Genomic DNA, 6799 nt, shown 5'->3' with positions numbered 1-6799 from the left:
TTTCAGGTAATGCAGCAATGCCTTTTTCATACTACCCCATTTTCCCAATATTTTGACTAAATAACAGAAATGTAACTTTTGTTACCATAAGCCATTTAAATTCCTCAAAACGTTTTTCCCTTTCTTTATCAAAGCCATTACATGCCCATAACAGGCGATCAGATGTTTCTTCAACCTCACAGTGCTCATATACTTCATCTTTGTGTTTATTTTTGAAACAAGATTTTTTGTTTAACCACAGTGGGTAAGTTAGTACTCTAAACAAAATCACTTCATTTTTCCTATCTCAGTCTTGAAGTATGGCATTATCCTCTCCCAGAGGACACAATTAAAATATTCTTCCTTTTTCCTTGTTAAGCTAAATATTTTGGTATTCGTCTTAATTTTATCTGCAGTGGATTTTTAAATTCTAGTTTACTCAGCCAGTCTTTCCATTTCTAATGGTACAGTATCTGCCACCCAATTAATCCCAGATGCATTCTTAAGCAGGTTGATCCTTTATTTGTATTTATCTTTAACATGGTCTACATGTTAGCTCTCCACCTTTCCAGTGTAATCCTTTTGGGAGTCTAAATTGTGTTGCGTACCTCAAGTTTCAGCTTACTTAATAACTACAAACTTAAAAAATCAGATATAAAAATACAAAAGTGTCAAAGCACATTATTAATGAAATATTGGTTACTTTCTCATTTTTACCATGTAATCATAAAATAATTTGATTTGAAAATACATATTGTACTTACATTTCAGTGTATAATATAGCAGTATAAACAAGTTGTATGAAATTTTGTACAGTCTTTTCTATTATTTTTATGTAGCCCATTTTAAAACTAGGCAAATATCCAGATGAGTTCATATACGTCCTGGAAGATCTCTGTGTGCCCCCAAGGGTATGCGTACCGGTCATTAAGAACCACTGCTCTGTATAATCTTTCCCGAGTGATTTAGTATCAAATTTTAACTCAATAAATTTAAATTTTTAACTATATCTTAGCAGGGTAGGCCATCTTAATCTGTTCCAGCAGTAACGAGTCCAGTGGTATTTTAAAGACTAACATTTATTAGGGTATAAGCTTTCATGAGATACAACTCCTTAGATGCTTGAAGAGAAATGAAAGGAATAGAGAGATGGAAGTGCTAATTAAATCAGTGAATTAGGGATGTTAAATTTTGATTAATCAGCTAATCAAGTAGTCAATGGAATTTCTATCAACTACTTGTTTAATCGATGTATCCTGCACCTCTGCCTTTTAAATGTAGTAAGAGAGCTACCCGTGGCTCTTACTACATTTAAGAGGCAGAGGCGCAGCAGGGAACCCAGGGCAAGCCCCGCTGTACCTCTGCTCCCTGCAGAGATAATGTTGGGGGGAACCAGCTTTTACGCTGATTCCCCTCAGCACTGGCTCCTGCTTCTCCCACCTTGCTGCCTGTGATACAGACAAAGCAAGCGGGGCTGAGGTGGGGTGGGGGAGGGTTGGAAGGGACTAGTTGAGTAGTGACTCAACTACCCAATAAGCTTAGGCTTATCAGGTAGTCAACTAGTTGACGAGTCACTTAAATCCCCAGAGTGAACGTGGCTCATCTCCAACAGTGATGAGAAGGTGAGAGTACCCAAAGGGGAAATTACCTGTTGTAATGTGAGAACCATTCCATGTTTATATTTAAACCTCTTTTCAGGATTTCAAATTTGCATATGAATTCCAGCAGTTTCTCAGTGCAGTCTGTTTTTTATTTTTTTGATTGAGAATGGCAGCTTGCAAGTGAGAAACTATGTGTCCAAGAACGTTAAAGTGCTCCCCCACTGCTTTTTGTATGGTGCCATGCTTAATATTGTAATATCTATTTCCTAGTACAGTTGTCTGGAGCAGGGATTTTGGTGACACTTTCATAAGACCGTAGACCTTCCCAGCATGAGAAATACATTTATTATCTTTGTATGCATCTTGGCCCAACATTACAGTGACAATCCACCTTGATAGAGCTGCAATTTTCATAGAATGGAACTTGCTGTTATTTAAAGGAAGCTGTTCTCAGAGCTTAAGAATCCAACACTTGCTCCACCTTTCACACAGTTGTATACTTGCCAGTGTGAGGACTAGGGGTGTTGAATGTTGGCTACAGATAGTGATGGCCATGCATCCACTGCATTCTGCCCACCATATCCCTACAGCACAGTGTGAGTGTTTCGAGTGTTTGGGGTGGCTGGAAGGACAAGTATGTCCTAAAAAAAAAGATTTGTTCCAGGTCTAGAAATAAAAAAGCCTAAACTGCTATAAAATATGCTATATAATGTTCAGCTTTCTTCAAAGTGACTTCTGTGAGAACTGTTTATAGTACTGTAAATAAATTTGTCTAATATGACTTATTCTGTTCTACAACAGTTTCTTTCTAAAAAAAGGGAGAAAATTCATTCCTTGAGTATGAAGCTTCCTGGCCAGTTGGAAATAATGACAGTATTGAGGGAGGATATAAATAATGTTTGTTTTACTCATGCCCATGTGTTCAGGAGCATGCTGCCACTGATTAGAGTGAGGTGTCTCAGCCTTCAGGAATAACTTCACAATCCATTCCAGAGGTAGCGGCACCAGCAGGAGAGTGGCCATCTGGGAACTTACATCAACTGTTGTTGCCTTCCAGAAGCCATCCTAAAACACCCAACACTTCAGTTTAACTACTCACTCCGTTGGCTATAAATCAATACAGCTTAGGTCGACTTAATTTTGTAGTGTAGACTTGCCATTAGTTAGGGGAGAAACGCAAAAGTCCAGAGAGGTAGAGAATACATTGATAACTGAAACATATAATGTCAATGAGCATTAAGGTTGCCCAAATATTTTCATTTTTTAATCCCTTTTAATTGCTACTAACTTTCTGAATCATTCATCTTCTGTTCTCAGACAGAAAGTGTTTTCTTCGTTTTTTCAGAGTCTAAGCAAAAACAGCAAACCTATTTTTGACAAGACAGTGCATAAAGTATACGTTTTTCTAAGTGTTAAAATACATTGTGGGAAGGTTTTTTGTTTTGCGGTTTGGTTTTTTTTTTTTTTTTGTATGGGCTGCAGCACTAGATTGGCTGGAAATATGAATTTAAATTTGGGAGAGTCAAATAATAAATTCACTAATGAATAAATTTACTTATATGTAGCACTTAGGGGTTTACATGTTCAAAATGTTGTATTTGCAATATAGTACTATCAAACATAAAAATAAATCAACTTTTTAATTAAACTAAGCAGATTTAACTTGGACTATACACATGTAGCACATCTATTGAATAAGATTATTCCAATTTTCTGACTATGGCTAAAATGTTCCAATTATAAACTTCCAGTGTTCCAGTGAGGTCTAGATTAATGAAGAAACTGTTAGTACATATAATCTTGTTTCATTTTTGCAATTCTGATATCCTAACTTCTCTTTCTAAAACTAAATGCTCACCTGTCAGTTGAAGGTAGGATGACTTTACATGAGCATGTCACGTTGTTAATCAAATATGTGTCACACATCACTAATGAACAGAAAGAACTGTAGTGACAAGATTACCACACATTTAATGTCTGGAATATTTTGGGCTGTCTGAGTTCAAAAGACTTATCAGTTGGTAGCAGATGAAACTGGAGTAAGTTTGAGCATGAAGCCAAGAATTAAGTGGGCTAGGTTAACTTGTAAAGAAGGACCTTTTCTAGTGATTTTGTTGTTGTTGTTGTTTCACTTTTTTGTTGTTCCGATCCAATTAATTAGTTCCTCCCCCCCCCCCCCCCCCCCGCTGATATGTTAGTCACTACCAGTATCAACACTTCTATTTGGTTTAGAAATACACATATCAGTATAACCCATTTATTCTTTTTCAGTTACATTATAGAGTAAAACTCCGATAGTCCAGCATCCAACTGTTCAGCACTCCCGATACTCCGGCATCAAAATGCCAAGCGCTCCTGACCAGCTGATTAAAAAGCCTGCCGCTCAGCACACATGTTGGCTGTAACCAGACGGAACATAAGGTTGGGGGGGGAGGAGTGGGACTGTGTTACAGTATGGAGAAGAACGTTTTGCTTCAGCGAAGAGGAAAGGGGAGGGGAGAGGAAGGGAGATTGTGTCCTGGCCAGCTGTTAAGCCATGCAGCTGTACTGGACCTCCCCATTCTCCAGCAAATCTGATAATCCAGAACCACCTAGGTCCAAAAGTTGCCAGAAGTCTACTGTATCCTGTTTCTGCACTTTTTTCAACAGCTTCTCTCACAAGATAAGACAAAAGATGAACATTAAAAAACAGCCAATTAGCAGTAACAGGCTCTGTTTTAGTATTATACATTTCACTAAAACTTTGTCTGTATTTAAAAAGAAACAACAAAACAGCCAGATTTCTGTTTTTCTCCTAATTCTGATACAAAATCTGTTACGTAATGCATGTTTCTCCAGTTCCTGCCAATTAGTAAAGGATCATTCTCTCTGTGCAGTTAGTGGCAATGGCAAACATATGCTTTCCTATTTAATGTACCTGCAGGTATTCTTATACTAACATCTCCTCTTAACTAGTTTTTCAATATACACTGTCCTCCCAGTCCTTCATCCTGCACAAGTTATTGCTTGCTCTCCCTCCCCTGCCACCTCTCAAATACCAAATACATATTTCTAAGTGAGGATGTTAAGTATCAGGTAATTGACTAATCAAATAGTCTATGCATTTTTAATCAATTATTCGATTAATCAATAGGGTGCCTCCGCCTTTCAAGTGTAGCAACAGCTCTAGGTTGAAAGCATCAAAGCCTGAGCTCAGCTAGGGACTCCCCTGTTGACCCTGGGCTCTGTGCGGTGCTGCCGCTTTGAAACACCATAGCAGCGTTTCAAAGTGGCAATGCTGCACAGAGCTCAGGGTCAGCTGGGGAGTGCTGATCCCAGGCTCTGAGTGGCACTGCCATTTTCAAGTACCACCCTCTTCTCCCCCTCCTTGCTGCCTCTCTCTATATATAATAGAGGCAGCAAGTGGGGGGGAGGGGAGTGACGAGATGACTATCCTGTCAACTATCCGATAAGCATTTACTTATCAGATAGTTGACTAGTCTGTCATATCCCTATTTCTAAAATGAAATGCTCGTGTTAGTCTCTAAGGTACCGCAGTACTATTCATTGTTTTAAAAGTTACAGTCTAACCTGGCTACCCCTCTGAGACTTTCCTTTTTGTAAAGTAGGCAAGACTGGTGAGAGTAAAAACCCAACCCAACAGGAGCAGCATCAAAAATTCACCCTTCTCCTGTACAACCCACATCCCTCCCATTTCCAGAAAACTGATTTTCTGAGATTTAAAAAAAAAATCTTTCTTCTTCAATTAGCCAAGACTAGTCAAGGAGAAAAAAGAAGTAGGACTGAGACAACTTGTAGGTGCTACTGTTTTATATTTATGGACAATTATGTAAAAAAAAGTTCTACACTTGTAAATTCAAATTTCATGACACAGATTGCAGTAGATTATTTGGATTAGGTGAACTGAAATACTTTGTCTTTTGTATCTTTTAATATATAAATATTAGTAATAAAAAAATCTTACTGTACATTTTACTGTACATTTTATAAATATGCTCTAGCACAGAGGAGGGAAAAAGGGCCTGTACATCTTACTGTACATTTTACAAATATGCTCTAGCACAGAGGAGGGAAAAAGGGCCTCTGTGGGCCGAATCTGGCCCACGGGGGCAGAGCAGAGAAGGCAGCCTTAATTGGCTGGGGAGGGGGGGAAGAGAGCGCCCAAAAACTCCTCCCACCATATGAGCAGCACATGGCGCTGAGCTGCTCGCAAGAGCCCGTGGGGTGGGGGAGCGGAGGAGGCTTCGTGCGCTCCCCCGCCCCCAAGCCAATCAAGACCTGGGGGCGAGGGAGCTGCATGAAGCTTCCTTCGCCCTGCCCCAGCCCTGAGGGTAGCTTGTGACACTTCAGAGTGCCACGTGCTCCTCGCAGGGCGGGAGGAGGCTTCGGGTGCTCCCTTGCCCCCAAACCCTGATTGGCCTGAGGGTGGGCGAGCGTGCCACGCCTCTTGCAGGGCATGGGTGCCTAGTGGAAGAGGGGGCAAAGGGGCTTCCCCACCCCCAAACCAATCATGGTCTGGGAGAAGGGTAGCCACACCCCTTTATGTTTCGACCACTGCCCTTCTGGGGTGGCCTTGGGCTACTTCAAAAAATTTTAAGTGGCCCCTGGGCAGAAATTATTGCCCACCCCTTCTTTTGCAAGAGGTAGTTATACTGCAGAATGACCAAAGGGACCAGAAATGGGGACATTACAACCCCACTGGGCCAGCTGGGGCTATGGGTGGAGAAAGTGAAAGCTATCTAGTATCTTTCAGAGAATTTCTCTGTGTACGTCCACACTAGGAAATATTTTCGAAATAACAAAATTTGACATAGCTTCAGATATAACATAATAAAAATAATGTGTCCCCACTACGGGAAAGCATTGAAATTAGTCAGAATTATTTTGAAATAGCACATCCACAGTGATTGAAGCTTGCGTTGGACTTAAGAGCCCCTTTGCCGCCATGGGCTTTCCCAACTGGGGGGGGGGGGGGGAGAATAGACCACATGCATATCCCCATTCTGGCCCCCATCCACTGTGCCTTGGACTATATCAATAGGAAAGGTTATTTCTCCATGATTCTGCAGGCCCTTGAGGATCACAAGGGATGCTTCACCAATATTAACAGCAGGTGGCCACGGAAGGCGTACCATGCCCTCATCTTCCAGAACTCCTGCCTGTTTCAAAAGATTCTAGCGAGCACTTTTTCCCCCAGACCACACCATCAGAGTCTGGGA

The sequence above is a fragment of the Pelodiscus sinensis genome, chromosome 6 (assembly GCF_049634645.1).
Source record: "Pelodiscus sinensis isolate JC-2024 chromosome 6, ASM4963464v1, whole genome shotgun sequence".
Taxonomy (NCBI): Eukaryota; Metazoa; Chordata; order Testudines; family Trionychidae; genus Pelodiscus; species Pelodiscus sinensis.
This window is presented reverse-complemented; position numbering follows the sequence as displayed.